At 42.0% G+C, this 18,657-nt stretch overlaps 1 protein-coding gene and 1 long non-coding RNA gene across 8 annotated transcripts in view; one reads left to right on the top strand and one right to left on the bottom strand.

Moving 5' to 3' along the window:
- Positions 1–18,657, top strand: part of CLYBL (citramalyl-CoA lyase) — a 249,089-nt gene that overhangs the window by 180,334 nt on the left and 50,098 nt on the right. The gene's annotated exons all lie outside the window — the stretch shown is intronic.
- LOC109393929 (uncharacterized) overlaps positions 9,761–18,657 on the bottom strand; it is a 109,071-nt gene continuing 100,174 nt past the window's right edge. For both annotated transcript variants that reach the window (XR_002126356.1, XR_002126357.1), the window contains exons 3-4: positions 17,693–17,823; positions 9,761–11,890 (exon numbers count right to left, since the gene is read on the bottom strand). This is a non-coding gene — a long non-coding RNA (uncharacterized LOC109393929). The remainder of the gene's footprint in view (positions 11,891–17,692; positions 17,824–18,657) is intronic.

The following is an 18,657-nucleotide window of genomic DNA, read 5'->3' as shown; positions in this document are numbered from 1 at the left end:
ACTTTTGTGAGACGGCCTTCTGTGAATGGCTAGTGTCACACAGAAGACCATCCTCTGCCATGCTGGGCCTCCATTCACATACCTGAAGTCAGGAGGCACTACCTTTGGATAAAAGCATCAAGATTTCAAGCTTGGTAGCACATAGAGGGCTCCCAAAGCATCCCGTGAAAGTCAGGGGAAGAAATGCCCCTTCTCTGAGACGACAGTGGGTCTTCATGCATGGCTTCCACTGTTGGCACCTTTCCCCTCATGGTGGGACAGACCCTGAAGTGAGGAAAGGAGCGACTACAGGCCCTTGGCTGTCACGCTGTTAGCGATGAGCTGTTTTCAGCAATTATGCCCTTCCATCCAGGGTGTGATGGCTGGCACCTCTGGTAATGAGATGATTTCCAGGGCCTGCGTGTTGAAGGCTCGGCTGGCTTTCTCTTGGCCTTCACTTGCTGTTCTCCTTGGCAGCTTCAGAGTTTACTGACATTATTACCAATGTGCCATGTTCCTCTTGGCCAACATGAGCACTCAGGGAAGACATGCCAGCCTGCCATCAGAGAGCGTCCCTGGAGCTCCGGGAGAGAAACGGGAAGCTCTCCGTGGCCACCACTGACCTGCCTCTGGGAGGGGAGACACTGGCTCACTCATCTAGTCTATTGAGAATAACCCACGCCTGAGGTTTGCCAGCAAGTAGAAATTTCCATTCTACACGGAAGTAACATATGAGTTGTTTTTCTTATGTAGGAGTAGCATTGTTGGTGAGGTTGTCATACCAGCTCGATAAATGATTCATCAAAATAATCTGGAGGAACCGCTCTCTGACAACACAAGGCCAACACTAGAGGGAATGATGGTGAGCAAATCAAGTGCAATCCCTCCTCTCACAGAGCTTGTGGGCTGCTGAGAGAGAGCGTCAACAGCCCAATGGGCTACAATAAGTGTGTAGTTGTGAGTCGTGATGGGTGATAGGAAAGGAAAGTACAGAGTGCTGTGAGAGGATAAAGCGGGACTCCAGGCTGGACAGGAGCTCCTATGCAAATGGCATTTGAACTAGGATCTGCAAGGATGAACAAGAGATAACTAGACAAAGGGTGGGGCGCTGGGGGGTGATGGAACAGAGAGTCTTTGGGCAGGAGGAGAGGTGTGTGCAAAGCACCAGGAGAAGCAAGAAGCCTGTGAGAAGGTCACAGAGGCCAGAGCACCCAGAGCCAGAGGGTTGTGCAGGATGGTGCTAGAGCAGTGGGCTGGGGCTAGGTGCTGTAGGACCAGGGACCATGGTAAGGGCTGTCCACGTATTCTGAGGGCCATGGAAGGCCACTGAGGGTTTTAAGCCGCAGAGATGGGTGTCTTACAAATATCATTCTGGATACAGTAGAATGGAGTGCGCCTGGGCAAGGGTGGATGAGAAGGCCGTCCACACACTGTCATATGGTCAGTGAGAAGAAACGGGGATGAGGAATACAGAGGGTGTGGGAGACAGGATTTCTGTTCCTTCCTTTCTTCCTTCTTCCCCAAACCTAACCTACCCTGTATGCTCCAAAAGAAACAGAAATGGGTTCTTTTTCATAGAAGACATTTATAGTTTTCTAAGTAAAATTACATCCTCCTGTCTCTATGGGGAAATCTCTCAAAGAAACAGGGGCCTACTATTCTAAGCCAGGTGAAAAATTTTAGGAAAGCCGTGTTCCAGTTCTGAAGGAGCTAAGGGCCTCCTTGTAAACGCAGTAGACCCTCCTGTGCCATTCCAAAACCCCTTCATCCAGGCCCATGAGAACCCCCAAAGTGATCCAATTTCCATCAATCCCAAAGCCAGCCAAGCAAGGTCACGTTTATAGGACTCCCTCCGGCAACAGGCCAGAAAACAATAAAAACAGATGCAAGCCCCGCTGTGGTACAGACGCCCATTTTGGAAACCAGGGGGTCAAGTGCCCATTATCCAGGTAAGCAGGCCCTCCCTGGGAGACCAGAAGTGCACGTTGACATGCCAAGCAGAGAGGGACTGGAAATCACAGGGGCCGCCTGGGAAAGGAAGCCTCAGCCAGGCAGTACTAATAAAACCGGACAATGCCATGGAGCTGGCGTGGCTAAGCCAGGAGCAAGGGTAGGATGGGCCTGGGGAGGTAGGGCCTCCCTTCCTCCAAAATCAATGTTCCTGTTAACTTGGGCAGAAGAAAATCTGACAGCTCTGGAAACCTGCCCATCTGATGAGAAGGAGGAAGCTGAGACGCGGTTGGAGCCCAAGCAAGCCCAGAGATGCAGGCACGATCGCTGCCCATTGGGGACTTGGTGGCAGGCCCACTCTGCTCTGCTTTTACCAAAGCCCAAGAGGACAGGTGCTGCTGCCAGTCCTCACCATGACCTCCCCAGCTGCTTCATAACGGGCCTGCCCTTCCAGTGATCCCAGCTGGATCTGTTTTAGGGGAAAAAAAAAAAATTCAAGACACGAACAGGGTATTAGCTTCTGAACCCAGGCTCCCTGAGGTCTGCAGTTTGGGGCCGTTCTGTTTTGTTATCTGCGATATAACTGAGAGGCAACTGCAAGAACTGAAATCTACGGAGATACAAAAGTCTGGCCAAGAACGTTCTGGTGAAAAACCACCCGTTGAGTGATAAAGTGATACTATCTGACTGGCCCGCGATGTTTGTTTAAGGCCACTTGTGTGAGGAGAGTAGTAGAAATCCACAGTTCTTTATCCACATTTCTAAAATCTAAAGAGCTCTGCAAACCAAAAATTTACTCAGCAGCAAAACCTGACCTAAGCGGATTTGAGGCAGTTTTTAGACACTATCGCCTCAGCATGACTAGTCGTACATTTTGCGCCAGGTTTCCGGGACAGTTGATCTAAGATAGACTGCACAGGTGCTGTTTTACCTTCCAAAAGTCCAAAAAACTCTTCATTGCAAAACACCTTTTTCTCCCAGGTTTTCTAATAAGGGGTTGCAAACTTGTATTGTTATGGGTTTGAGGACTTGTGGTCCAGTAGACAAACAGGAAAGCCAAGGGCAGGCTAAATAGAGCCCTTTGCACTATAAATATTTCATAGACATGTAGATGTTTGGAGTTGATGGAGTTGCCGAAGTCTCATCTCATATAGTCTGAGTCCAAATTTCAATGGAGACAGCGTGTGGTGAAAAAAGCATGGGCTTGGGAGTCAGAAGGTGCCTGGGTCATTGTTAATGATCCATGTGACTTTGGGCGAGACTTCTTCCTCCCTGGACCTTATCCATAAAATGAAAGACTTGGACAAGATGATCCCTAAGGACCCTCTGTTTTTAGATTCCATAATTCTATGAACTATCTACAGGAGGGATAAGGGACCGAGGAACCAGAAGCTCAAAACAGTCCATGAAGTGGGAAAAGCAAGGCCATCGTTGCATGTTCCGGTCCGTTAATAGGGATGGAAATAACACAAGCTGGTCAACTGAGATTCTGCAAATCATGCCACCATTTATGGGGCTATTCACAGACCCTCAGTGGCTGGGCGATCAATACACCCAGGACGCTGGATGGAAACAGCCCTGGCACTGAGTGAGGCCGAGCAGCATCCCTGGTGTGCCGAGGCTGTGACATTGCATTCTGCTGAAATCAATTTGGCTCCGTTTCATGCGTACCTAGCAGATTTACCAGATTGTGAAAATGAATGTTTTCTATGCGCGTGGCTGATTTTTGCATGCATCTGTTCACTCATCTAAACCTTAGTTACATGCTGCTAGGAGAATGAAAGGCTATAATTTCTTCTTTTTGAGGCAGAAGTGGTAGAGGCGCCATGATTTCTGCTTTACAGCTCTGCACCAAAATGGTGAACCACTTTTCTTCCTATTGTCTTAGGGGAAAAAAAAAATGAAGTGATAAGGCTGTATTTTCGTTTCGATTTGCAAACGATCCTGACCTCCATGGGAGTCCAGGGCCTGAGAAGATGGTCTTCAGAATATAAATATCCAGTGGAATGCAAACATGAGTATTTAACTATATCATTTTCATGTGACATTAATAAGCCCTTGCTAGCTTGTCATGTTTTCATTTTAGATGATAGTGCTTCAGATGTCAGTGGTCAAGTGCAAGAGCAGTAATACTAGTATTTATTTAGTACTTTGCATTTCTGGGATGCTTTTATCACCATTAATTAGTAAGCCACAAATAATTTCTGCTCCATAGCTACTAGAGTCCTCAGTATTCATGAAGACAATATGCTCTCATGACTAATAAATAGGATGGACTTTGGAATCAGCCCAACTCCGGTTTGCGCTCTGATTTGCTGGGTGTCCAGCCCTCAGCAAGCCTGTGTCCTCCCTCATCTGTAAAATGGGGATAATGACAGACTATCACAGAGGGTGGATATGAGGATTGAATCAGAATGTGCATGTAAACTGCATAACCTAGTGCCTGGCATATTGTAAGTGCTCATATCTTACCTGTAAACTAGGTGAGTGGCAGCCACTTTGCATTCTCCTAAGTCCTCCAGCCTCTGGGATCACAACACAGCACAATAAGCTTCTTAAAAACTTAAAATAGACAAGTTACCACGAACCAGGGTCCCACCCCCTTTCCGGACTCCCTCTCCCCTTCGTCCTCAAACTGTAGACCCTCTCTACACTTCGTACTTTATTTTGCAGAGAAATTTGGTTTTCTTTGTCTCACTCTTAGTCTATCCTAGTCTTACCCAGAGGGCTATCTTTCCACTAGTAAATGGCCCAACCAGTTTGTTTGTTTGTTTGTTTGTTTGTTTGTCTGTTTGTTTTAACTGAACAGTTCTTTCTACCCTTAGCTTAACTACATTGAAGGTGATTATATTTGTAAAAAGACAGTTTTCGTCCTGAAGAAATCTGATACCAGCCTTTCAGTACCCATTTCCTCCATCCTTATCACACAGATATTATGGGTTACGGCAAGCCCTGGTTCACAGTCTGGCAAACCCACTGGAAAAGTAAGGAATTACCCAAGGTCATATGGTCGGAAGCCGACCCTTAGCTCAGAGCATGAGAATCAAGCTTCCTAGAAGTTCCTTTATCCCAAAGGCATTCCTTTCGAGTGTAGAAATAGAAGCTAGGGGAAAGGGAACCATTGGGGGCCTCCTGAAACACGGGTTTCTCTGGTGTCCCCAGGGGCAGCGGACCTGCCCGGATTGTCCCACTCTGCCTCTGGGGGAGGCACTTCAGACCCAGTTGCTCACCAGAACTCTTGGGATCACCCACAGAACAATTGCCTCACTCCCAAGAATAAAGGTTAGAAGTCACTATCCCAGAAGAGAGCTGAAACCCTGCCAGCAGCAAGACACAATTCGTGTGTGTGTGTGTGTGTGTGTGAGAGAGAGAGAGAGAGAGAGAGAGAGAGAGAGAGAGAGAGAGAGAGAGAGAGCTGTTGGTGTGTGTGGGTGAGGGAATGGGTAGATCTATAAACAGTTCACAGCAGGCTGATAAGCAGAGCAGCCTGGCAGCATTTAGTATAGTTACAATTATCCACACTTAATCCAATAGTTTCTGAATTATCATCAAACAATATGCATAATTATGTTCGTAATGATTATCTCAGTATTTACCAAGTGCCTAAATGTTCAAGGCATTGTACTGGTTAGTCTTGGCAGAGGAGAGTGAAATATAAAATAGCAAACTTATTTTTCTCATTGTCCAATCTAAGCCCTGGTTATAACTTAGATATTTAGCATAAACAACACTCACCAAGCCCCACCAAGGACCAATAAGATTTGGTGATCAGTTCTGATTTGTTCACCAAATGAGAACATTTGACATCAAAAATGCCAAACTTGGGTCTGTTTTCCAGGATTCTGGCACCTACCGCAAAGTAATAGTTTAATGTGTTTGTTTAAGGTATTTTTGCTTGAAAATGGCACCCAGAGACAGCATCCTTACTTTCGCTGGTCACAACCACAATGGAATGGACCTGAAAAGTTGGGCAAGAGCCTAGTGAAACAAGCCCCAAAGAAGATAAATATGCCAACTCTTTTCTAGTGCCTTCTGGCTGGGATTTCATGGGAAGTGGTAGGGGGTCTTAATGTGTGCCACAGGTAGGATTTGATTTTTCTCTTACCCGTCAGCAATGGGAAAATGCCTAAGCAAAGATGTGCATGACACCGGAAATATAAGGGTCATATAATTATGTCAGTATTTGCTCATTCTTTCTCAGCCAAGTCAGCTCTTAGCCAAATTCTCTTGTTTCAAAACTTTGGATTTATCCCTGGTAACTATTTCCTTCCCTGGGATGATTTTCATTGAGAATGAAATGTGTTTTTAAAAAGGAATCAGACTGTATATTGGGAGTCCTTAGATGAAGAATAACTGTTTTGTTTAGATTTCAACAGGTAAGTCTCTATCTTTAATATGTTTGTGTGTGTGAGAGAGAGAATGAGATGTGAAAATATAAGTAAGCACTGATCTAATACAGGAAAACTTGGAATCTGGTTCTTGCCCTACCTCTGGTTACATGTGAGGATTTATGTGGCAGAGATCAGCCAGCTGTTCACCAAAACCCACTTACACTTCTTCCTGGCACACAACTGATATTTCACAGCCTCCTTTGCAGTTATATATTGCTGTGTGATTAAGTTTTGACCCACAGAATGTGGGTGGAAGTGATATATACTACTTCCAGTCCTCGCTCATAAAAATTTCACTCTCCTCCATGTTTGTTCTCCTTGTTGATGGTTAATAGCCAGAGAGTGAGATCATGGAAGTTGTGGGTTAATGATGATAGAACCACTGACAGGCTGGGTCCCTGAAGACTGCGTGGAACAGAAGGCACACACCATGCCATTCTACCTCACCAGATCTTAGATTCAACATGAACAAGAAAGGAGCTGCTACTGTGTTAAGCCTCTATGATTGTGGGTGCCTCTGTTATAGCAGCTCATATCACTATAGCTAAAACGTGAAGTCATTTACCCTCTTCAGTTTCTATTGCTGTGAGGTAGGCTTTCCTTTTCCTTTTTATTGTCATTATTGTTATTTTTAATTAGTTTCAGGTGTACAAAGCAACATAATAGTTAAACTTTTACACCCCTCACAAAGTGATAACCTCCCAATCTACTACCCCTCTGACATCGTATATAACCGTTACGATACCATTGACTCTATTCTGTATGCTGTACTTTACAACCTGTGACCATATGTGTGTGTGTGTGTGTATTTATAGTTGACATTCAATATTATTCTACTTCAGCTTCAGGAGTATAGCACAATGGTCAGTCATCCATACAGTCTATGAAGTGATCCCCCTGATAAGGCCAGTACCCATCTGGCACCCTACATAATTTTTACATTATTAATTATAGTCCCCACACTGTATTTCATATTCCTATGACTATTTTGTGACTACCAATTTGTACTTTCTAATCGCCTTACCTTTATCAACCATCCCCACCCCCGTCCCATCTAGCAACCATCAGTTTTTTCTTTATATATCTGAATCTATTTCTGTTTTATTTGCTCGTTTATTCTATTCTTTAGATTCCATATATAAATGAGACCATATGGTATTTGTCTTTCCTAGTCTGACTTATTTCACTTAGCATAATATTCTCTAGGTCCATTCATGTTGCAAGGTTTGCTTTTTGCAAAGCCCCATTTAATCCACTTGAGATTGAAACGTGATGTGTGTAAAAGTGCTTTCCTTATTCCATATTCTATTCCAGCCCTTCCCCGTGCATTTTTTCTTAGTTGCAGTAATAGTTTAAATATAATTTTATATTTAGCTCTTTTCACTTAAGACACCATAAGCATTTTTCCACATAGCAACAGTCCTCATAATTATAAATGTTAATGACTGCTTAATATTCCTTCAAGCTGATGTACCATAACTGTCTAAAATAAATGTGGAGATGCTGCTGTTGTACCCTGCTTTGAGAAAATCCAACTTATTCAAACAGTTAAACCCAGGGGGTGACTACTTCTAAAGTTCAAGGAATTTTTCTCATCTGAAGAATTCTCTACATGGGACTTTCAAATACTGAACTCCCCTTTGTGATTCTTTGGTATAATTTAAATTACAAAAATGTAATACAGCCTCAGCTACCTACTATCCATCGAAAGTACTTGTGTTTCATATATAGATAGATTTTGACATTTGCATGCAGTGGCTACTGGATGCAGAGAGTCCCAGCCTCGCTAAAGCAGACCTGATCCAGGTGATCTTCCTGAGTGTCTGACCTTCTCCACTTGCAATGGTCTAACTAGGCACTGAAGATCGTGCAGGGGGCAGGGATGGGAGTGTGACATTCATGTGTGCTCACACTTATATTTGCCTCCATTGCTTTTGCACATGCCCATATTTTTAAAGTATAACAATGATAACAGAATAATAGAAATGGAAAAACAGTTGCTCAGAAACTTATCACGGTAACAGTAGATGTGCTGCTTGAACACTGTTGACCTTGCCGTATGCACACAGAATGTAGGCCGAGTTGTATTTGTCTGAATAGTTTTATTTCCTCCTTCGATCATGTAACCCTCTGCGTGGATCATTGTCACATTGCTTCATAGTCTCTATTAGTACAAAACTCCCCACTATCTAAACTCTCACCATTGGAGTAGTCACTATAACAATTTGTGGAAACTTTTAATCCAGAACTTACCATTTGGATCAAAATTCCAACGTGGGTTTGCATGTGTGTGCTGGCAAAAACATTTAGGTTTCACATGGATTCAGATGAGAGGATTGGAGCGTGTTCAGCTGTTCTCCTGCTGGGATCTCACTGCATGTCATTTGAATGTGTGCGTTATTCCTAATGTCCATCTCGTGTCGTTAAGTCTTCTAAGAAAGTATCCTTAGCATGTTGTTTCATTATTTATGCCCATTACCATACATGTTTAATATGGCATAGAATGAAAACATAAGTTGTATCCACTACTATACAGTATCTTGTACTGTAAAAAACACACCCATGAGTACTAATTCATTGTTAAATAACTAGATAATTCATGTCTTAAGTCCTTTACATTATGTAGAAAGTACTTGGTGGGTTGTTACACAGGCAGCTAAACTTTAAAAAATGTTTTGTGAGGGAATTGATTGGGGATTTGGGGGGAGCTGGGAACGCAGTACTCTTGGTTCCATTTATAATGATGGAATATAGACTCTTGCTACCCCAAAACGCAATATTCAGCCATTTTCAAGGAATGGATTAGATTTTGGATATTGAAGCCTATCTATATCTGTATCTCTTAGCGTGCTCTGAGCATCTTTGAAACAGGTAATATAATATATTTGTCTTTGCCCAGCACCTCACACAGTGCCTGGGATTTAATTGGTTTAATTCACATTATTCTGTGAATAAGTGAATGAACAGATATCATAATTTATACAAAATTGTTCCTGTTACTGAATAAGCATATTTCTAATTTTCATTTTCTATGGAAAATTAGACTTGCTGCTCTTGTGAAGGGCGTAGCCAAGGAATTTGGTGTGTGTGGCAAGGCAGCTCCAAGGTGCTACATGCATGGATGTCAAGACCTCCTTCTTCCTACGGTCACAACGGAGCCGTATGGTTTACCGATTCTATTTGCTTTTCTGTTTTTCCTGAAGTTAATAATTGCCTTAAATTTATTTATTCATAAAATTTTTATTAACTGAAGTCCATAGTTTACATTAAGAATTAAGATTCAGGGGCCGGCTGAGTGGCTTAGTTGGTTAAGAGCTCGCTCAAAAGTTTGAGCTCTGAGCAACAGCGGTTCAAGTCCCAGCCCGAGCTGAGCAGCCGCTGAGCTCCAACAGGTGGCAGGATGGCTCAGCTAAAAAAAAAAAAAGAATTAAGATTCACTCTTTTTTTTGGCTTAAACAACAGAAATTTATAGAGGCTGAAAGTCCAAGATCAAAGCGTTGGCAGATTCAGTGTCTTGTGAAGGTTGTCTTCCTGGCATATAGACAGCTGTCTTCTTGCTGTGTGCTCTCATGGCCTTTCCTTGGTGCATGTTCCTGGAGACAGAGCTAGGATTCACTCTTTGTGTTGTACAGTATATGGGTTTTAACTACTGCATAATGTCATGTATGTACCATTTCGGTATCATACAGACTAGCTTTATTACTCTAAAAATACCCTTTGCTCCATCTATTCACCCTGTCCCCAGTAAACTCCCTGGGAACCGCTGATATTTTTACTTCACTGTAGTTTTGCCTTTTCCAGAATGTCATATAGTTGCAATCATATAGTATGCAGCTTTCTCAGACTGACTTCTTTCACTTAGCTATGCATTTCAGGTTCCTTTGTGTCCTTTTGTGGCTTGATAGCTCTTCTTTTTATTGCTGAATAATATTCCATCGTGTGAACATACCACAGTTTGTTTATCCTTTCACTATTGAATTTGTTTTATTTTCTATAAATCTCTCACTGATTTACTAATTCAGACCCAAACTCTCCAACAGAGTTGTAAAGTGTCTTTAAATACATGAAGTAATCTGTATGTGTTCTTTTTCCCCTGAAGTCTCCATCCACTGCTCCAGTCTGCCCACTAAATTGTTTTCTGGTAGCTTCCCTTTCTGTTATCCTGGGGAGTATGTTGGAAGTCCTTTGGCCTAATTTGTGAGTTTGATCTTCATTTTATTGGATCCCATGTATTTTTATTTCTTGATTTATTTCCTCCTTTTAATGGAGCACATCCTCTAGTAACTTCCACAGAAAGGATACATGGAAGATAATTTGTAAAACAAGGCTTGGCATGTCTGCAAATCTTTATTCTATCCTCATGGATCAGGCTTTTCTAGAATTAAATTCCAAGAGGAAAACTAGTTGGCTTGCTGGTGGCTTAATATTAGCATGCTATTAAGAGATTCCTGAATGGTTAGCATTCTATTATTTCTTATATCTTTGTCTAATTTTTCTTTTCTACTAGCTTGAAAGCCTTCTGACTAATAGCTTCCCACCTAATCTTCTTGTAAAATAATTTGAATTGGCCACATTTCATTAATTGAGCATTAGAAACATTAATGTCTGTGCAGAAATCTATATTATAGCATAAGAATGGTTGTATTCACTTATTAATATTTTCCTTTCCACTTTTGGATTAAAACAAGTGCAGAATAATTAGATACTATTTCTGGCATATAAAACAGTTAATAGTTGGAAAGGTATGTTTTAGTCAAGATTGTTTATAAACACACCTCTTGCTGCCAAGATCTTAAAGTCTGATTAATTAGTATAACCCCAGGTTCCCCTTTCCTCTTCTATAACTTGCTTTCATCTTTCTTCATCTGTACACACTCACACGAGCACACGTTCTGTACTCTCCTGCTTTCCCTTTTCCTCTTTATCTCGGTCTGCATGAGTTTGCACACAGAATTGGCTTCCCTTCTAGCTGTTTTGTCTCTGTACTCCATCAAAAAATATTTTCTGCATCTCTAATTTCATCAAGATATGCCTGACTGAGAATGTCAAAACCACTGAGCAGCAGTGTTTCATCCGAAGTTGGCTCTGCCAGCGATGATCAGCTGTGGAAACTCAACCTCGAATTTTTTAATTATTTGTTAGGACATTAAGTTTTCACTTTACAGAATAGATTCACATCCTGCTTCTCATTCCCTGCTCTTGATTGTGCAGAGACCTCCCACTGATTTCCAATAGCGTTCTCTGCTCCAAGACACACGGAGGGGGAAAGGTACCTGGCCATATGTGGGAACACTGCCTTCAGTGAAGGTTTTCCTAAGCAGAAAGTCATTTCAGGATTGATTGGACAATCTGTTTCTGGCCACGTTTATGTAACTCCATAAACGAGGGTTTGAAAATGGAGCTGGTCACCAGCAAGAAGCCCCAGAGTAGTCTAGGCAGCTCAAGGTGTGGCGAGGGACCGGGAACTGCATCCTGGTGGCTGTAGGATATCAGGAAAGTCTGTGAGCCTCTCTCAGCCTTTGTGCTGTCATCTGTACAATGGGGAGAAAACTATCAACTTCTCAAAGATGCTGCAAGGAGAAGAACAAAATAAGTATATGTGAAAACACTTTATAAATGATGAAGTACCATGTAAATGTTACTTATTATTATCTGACCTTAGAGATAAGAACCAAAATGGTACATTTTTCTTCCATGGGTTTTTCCTTGTTTCCTTTTGATTTAGTCTTTAAGTGAAGAATGTTTTGTTGTTTAAAATATTTTATAACTGTAAAAATTATGAAAGGAAAGGTTTGGAGTATAATTAGCAGGGAAGGAAGCTTATATTTCTCTGGGATGAGAACACCCATGACCCCTTGGCCCAATACAAAACATTCAGAATCTCCTTTCATGAGGCTCGCCCATGTGATGAGAGCTCATACTGCTCAAAGGACACAGTTAGTGAATATTTGAGAACTATGGTGATGAAGAGCACGTGTCAGGAACTACTGGTCAAGTGGGTGGCACAGACAACCATTCACATATTGGCTATAGTTGGAGTAACTGCTTCAGAGACACTGGTCCCTGAACCAGAATGAAAACCATAAAGTAGGTGGACCTTCTTCCTCTCTGTTTTGGCTTGTTTGCCAGGCCCCTTTCTGCACACCATCTGCACAAGGCTCAAGATCTGCAGCCCTCTTCCATTGAACATCTGCAGCCCTCTTCCATTGAACATCTGCAGCCCTCTTCCATTGAACATCTGCTGAGGAAGACTGTGTATCATGTCTCATTTGATCAAATGTGGCTTGCAGGACCCTTCCAAAAGGGAAAAGTCTAAATATTCATGGACTGAAGACACTTCCTTTTTTCTTGGGAAGAAAACTACCGTGATGATCTGCTTTCTGTGTCAACTTGGCTAAGCTATAGCATCCAGTTATTTAATCACACACTAACCTAGATGTTGCTGAGGAGGTATTTTGTAGATGTGCTTAACATCTTCAGTCAGTTGACTTTGTGTAAATTAGATTACCCCGGATAATGTTGGTGGTCCTCATCCAATCAGTTGCAGGCCTTAGCCAAATTTGAGGTTTCCTGGAGAACAAATTCTGCCTCAGGACTACAATATCAACTTCTTTTTAAGTTTCCAGCCTTGTAGATTTTGAATTCCTTAAATATCTATCTATCTATCTATCTATCTATCTATCTATCTATCTAATCTATCATCTATCTGCTTTGTTTCTGTTTCTCTAGAGAGCTGCTCTCTATCCAGAGTTACCTTTTTCTTTAACTCTGTTTTAACCCACCTTTCAGTGGTTTGGGGTACAAAATGTTTTGTTCATTTTTTTCTTAACTAGGAAAATTAACTGTGTTACTAGAATTTCAAGCCATGTAAATGAATCCCAAATTATAATTCAACCCTGATCTTCTTAAAATCTATTAAACTTTGACAGAACTGGAGTATATTTTTTTAATACTTAGCAATGTTATTTCATCAAAAGTCAAAAATTCAAAGCATCTACATTCTAATCCCATATCTGCCTTGGTTCTTATAACTACATGGTCTCTAATTATTCCCCAAGATGGTCTCCCTCTTGAACACATGCCAGTAAGTAGGGAATCTCAATATACCAACAAGGGGGCAGTTATCTCAGGGTGCTGAAGCAATAGAACTCAGATTGTTAGCTTCATGTTTCAATGAAGTAGTCTTTCCTTTGAAACTGAACTTGAAAGGTAGTGATCTCAAAATTCAAGTTTTCAAGATCACTCAGGAGTGAAAAATTCACCCGTTTAAGTAGTTATTTTTATTTGTACGGCCAGTCCTGGAATCCTTTACATACATTCTAGTCACTTGAACTCTATGAATCACAAATGTTATGAACCTCACCTCTCACCGCTCCCAGGCAGATCAGTCAAGGTCTGGGTTCTATGAGTCATTTATCACAGACTTCAGTTTTAACCATTTCCCTGTGGGGTTACATGTGAGCCTTTGCAATTGTCCATGACTGCGTTGTATATACACATATCGATCGCCCTAATTCCCAGACCTGGTGTCCTGCCCTTCTGTCTGGCTTGGGTGAAGGAGCATGGAGGCACCACGCTGGGTGGGGAAAAACCTGGCGCCACTGAGCAGACATCCCTTAATGGTAATACTCCAGTGAGTCAGTGGCCTCCAAAGACACCATGATTGTGGCCTTGTTGATGAGGAATGTAGTCATAGTCACACAAAGAAGTCCCCCGTCTCCACCTTAGGACCTCATGCATGGCCCATTATCCCTGCTGCAGAAAGAAACTGGACAGGACCTCCCTTTAGGAGCCTGTCAGCCCTCATCAATAATCAGCCCAGGGTCTACTCAGAATGACTGGCGGCACTCACTTCCACCCCACCAACTACACTGCCTGATCTTAGCCCCTGCCACCCGGGGAGCCCCACACCAGGCCAGGGCAATCAAGCTTGGTCGTGCAAAGCTTGCCATCAGCCAAGCTCCTGAAATATTTATATTTATACTGTCAGGGCTCAGACTCTTTTTCTACCGTCAGAAGCCAAAGCAGTGAGGACCAGGAATAGTTTGGGGGGCTTTGTTCATACCATGATAGCAAACCTATCAGCAATGGCTCACCTGGCACAGATCTCACTTACCAAAAGATCCCAAAAGTTGGTCATTGTCACAATCTATGCATTGGAAGAAATACACATCAGAAAAATCACAGTTTCCCCCTCCCTTTTATTCAGAGATTTGATTTCATTCATGCACGTGGGAAAGTCACAATGCCCCCCAATGGATGCCCATCTCGGGATTCAGTGCCTGCACATTGCAGGGTGGGTGGGCACAATATATTAATATATGTTTATTTTCAAAGATAGCATGACATGACATAATAGAGCTTTTGTGGCTACCTATTCTATTTTGAACTGTTCGAAAACCAGATGATTAGCAAGAAAACCTCTAGAAGGGAGGGAGGCAGGAAGATCCACGTTTTCAGCTAAGATGGATGGGTGTACCCAGCCTCAATTAGCAAGTGTTCCCAAATATTTCCATAAACACACCTTAGACACAGGTTTTCTGAGAGAAGACAACAATAAAAGTCTGAGGGTTAGGTGAATTTTCCCATGGTAGTGACAGCTGTCCCCACAGAAGCAGCTCAATTTATCTCAAAACTGAAGGTTTCACTAGCTTATACCTCTCATCAGATTGGTTTTGCATGGATAGGAATTATTTTTAAGTACTCTAAACTGGTATTTCCTGGTGGCAAATTATTTGGGTGTATTTTGAAGCTAATTTAAAGGGAAATGTCCTATTTTGTAAAGAGCAGCATTTCTACATTTTAAAAATCAGATGTTCTCAGTGGGGAGCAGGATTTTATCTTTGTCAGTGTTGGCTATTGCTAAATGCATCCCAGATTGAAAATCTAAATGAAATAACTACAAGGAAAGGCATGGGGGAAGTTTATGTTGGAAAAGCAAGAGGGAGACACATACACATATATAATACATAGACGATTCATCTGGATTTAGAAAGCCTTTTCATGTCGTGTGCTGTTTTGTTTTTTTTCTGTCTTGCTAGCTACTTGGTATTTCACTGTGAGCATTGCAAACATGGAGGGCTGCAGCGGTGCCAGGCTTCCTCATGGTGTCCAAAAATTGGCTTTGCGCATATGCTAAATTAGAGATTGGCTGGCAGAATCAGTTCACAGATCCTGGATTGGCAGGGATTTCTCATCAGAGAAGACAGGGCCACAAGCCCACAGGACTTGCACCAGCCAGCAGCAGTGCAACATGCTCCATCCAACAAGCCAAAACCCATTTTAAAATAAATTCTGAATCTTCATCAGGCATCAGGTCCAGCCCGGGTAAAATAGTCCCCAAAAAGTCTAGTCCCCTTTCCTGTTTCATGAGGAAGGGATTGCGTTGAATCTCTCATGGGCCAGAGCTTTGAGATTGTTTTCACCAAAGGATCCAAGTCATATCACCAAAGGCCCGAAATAATTTTAATTGTGTCCTGCATTGAATAGTCCACCTTGGCGTTGAAGGAGGAAAGTAAGAATTCTACAGAAAAAAACCTTTCTGTTTTTATATTCCTTGGAAATAAACAAACTGTGTGATGGTTCTGATGCAAGAAGAATTAATGCAATAAAGAAATACTGGGTTGTCGGAAAAGACATGACACAGTTTTGCAACGAAAAACATAGAAAAAATACGTCATGACTTTTCCAACAACCCAATATATTAGGCAGCTGGAGCAGATAAGTCTACGCCAAAAGGATCCGCCATCTGGGTCTTTTTTGCTCAGTGTCAACTAGAAAATGCCTCTCTCATTGACAAGTAGCTAGTTGATGGATTTATTTCTCCCAAGAGATATACCTTATTCTGTGGACAATGATGAGTTTTAATAATAAAAACACAGCTTCTCTGTTGTTGTTGTGGCTGACCTTGGGTTCCTGCTTAATCTAGTGAAGCACTAGAGAAGAAGCAAAGAGACTTATTTTCTAGGCCATGAGGTACTTTTGACTCAAATGATGACATCTGAAAGTTAAGGAACACTTCTAACTGGGGACAGTAACTTCAGTTACTTTACCTTTCCTCTAAGGGCATAGTGAAGAATCAAAAGTTGAATGAGGGTCAGCCGAGTGGCTCAGTTGGTTAAGAGCTCACTCAACAGTGTGAGTTCTGAGTAACAGGGTCACCGGTTCAATTCATGGCCCGAGCTGAGCTGCTGCTGAGCTGCCAACAGGTGGCAGGATGGCTCAGCCAAAAAAAAAAAAAGAGAGAGAGTTGAGTTAGGTGACCTCAGTACCAATCAACACCCTAATGTGAAAGCTGGACCAGAGCCTTGTATCTTCAGGTACTATCAATCATTCGCTCACCTGAGGGTGCAAGCTGTGGGAGCACAGAGACCTTATCTGTGCATAGCACACATTCAGTAAATATCACTGAATATTTTATTGGGTTGTGTCTTAGTCAGTTATGGCTGCTATAACAAATACCATAGACTGGGTGACTTAAACAACAAACATTTATTTCTCGCAATTCTGGAGGCTGGAAAGTCCATGATCAAGGTGCAGGATAGTGTGGTTCCTGGTGAGAGCCTGCTTCTTAGATCATAGATGGCTGCCTTGTTGCTGTGCATTCATGTGTTAGAGCGAAAGATCATCTCTTTTGCATCTATTCTTATAAGGTCATTAGTTCTATTCAAGGGCACCACCCTCATGACCTAATTACCTCCCAAAGGCCTCACCCCCAAATACCATCACATTGGGGGTTAGGGCTTAACATAAGGATTTGGGGGAGACACAACCATTCAGCCCATAGAAGGTGGGTGACGCCAATGAAGCCAACATTTCAAGATTAATTCATGTAGGAACAGGCTTTGCATCACATTCTGTATCGTGTGTGATAGAGTAATAAAAAAGTGCTTAAATATGTATTGGGAGACTTGAGTTCTCGTAGACTTGGCTCTACCCCCATTATATTGAGTGACCCTCTAGTAGAGACTTGGCTCTACCCCCATTATATTGAGTGACCCTTAGTAATGTGTTGATTTCTTCTTGTTTCTAAAATGACTAGATAATTGCTGAGCTTTCTTTAGCCGTAAAATTGTATGATTTTATGACTCCAAACCTTTGCCAACCATCTAAAAATGCATTCTCTGGATGATGAAAGATATTCACTAGGCCTAAGTGGAAAAGCCAGCCATCTTGGTGGGAAGACTTCCTCCAAGCACACAGCCTAAACACAGTGATTCAGAAGTGCCACCTGCTTCTTCCCCTTAACAGGTGCTCTTTCAGTTGAGGGAAAGAATAGACACTGATGCACAGAACGAATGGGGAGGCTGAATATGGCTCCAGACTTATTCTATCGTATTCAGAGAGGGAAGAATGGAAAAGGGAGAACTCACCTTTATTAACATACGACTTTCTAGTAGTTCTTTTAAGGAATTTTTCAGTCTGCTGTTCATTGAATATACTTCCTGTAGTAGATTGAATGGTGGCTTCTCAAAAAATATGTCCACATCCTAATCCCTGGAACCTGCAAATGCAATCTTATTTTGGAAAAGGGTCTTTACAGAAATGTAGATACATTTCATCCTGGATTAGCTGGGTGGGCCCTAAGATGAGATCATCCTGGATTAGCTGGGTGGGCCCTAAGTCCAATCAATGACAAGTGTCCTTATATATAAGATACACAGAGGAGCAGGGCACTTGGAGACAGAGGAGGAGATTAGAGTAATGAAGCCACAAGGAATGCCAACAGCCAGCAGAAGCTGAAAGAAGCAAGGAAGGGAGCACAGCCCAGAAGATACCTTGATTTCAAATTTCTGGTCTTCAGAGCTATGAGACAGTAAATCTCTGTTGTTTTAAGCAGCCAAGTTTGTGGTAATTGGTTATGGCAAGCCTGAGGAAACTAATACACTTCAGATGAGTATAGTTTAAAAGATGGACATAATTAATCAGGAACTTCAATTTCTCTTTTCCTATTAACATCGTGGTCAGTTGTACTAATAATAAAAATCAGAGAACCCTGACTTAAAACATAATAACAATATTATTAAATAGGAATATTAGATCTCTCTTGAGATAAACATTCTTTTGCTCACATGATAGCTGTCTATAAATACCACCTCCTGAATGAGTCACTGTTTTCTTAAGATTTTTTTGTAGAAGGAAAACACCCCACTATTAGAGAAAAGGGTTTCATTTTTATGTTCCTCTAACCCCAGCTTTGTTTTTATTTTTTTTTTTAAGATTTTTATTGGGGAATTTGGGGCTGGGAACAGTGCTGGGGAATTGGGGAAAGGGGAACAGACAAGTTGCTGTCCTTTTGTTCTTCAGTCTAGTTGTGGAGGATGTTGCTTCACTGGCC

This window comes from Hipposideros armiger, unplaced genomic scaffold (genome assembly GCF_001890085.2).
Source record: "Hipposideros armiger isolate ML-2016 unplaced genomic scaffold, ASM189008v1 scaffold_397, whole genome shotgun sequence".
Lineage (NCBI taxonomy): Eukaryota > Metazoa > Chordata > Mammalia > Chiroptera > Hipposideridae > Hipposideros > Hipposideros armiger.
Note: the sequence above shows the minus strand (reverse complement) of the source record. Positions and strands in the feature narration are given on the sequence as shown.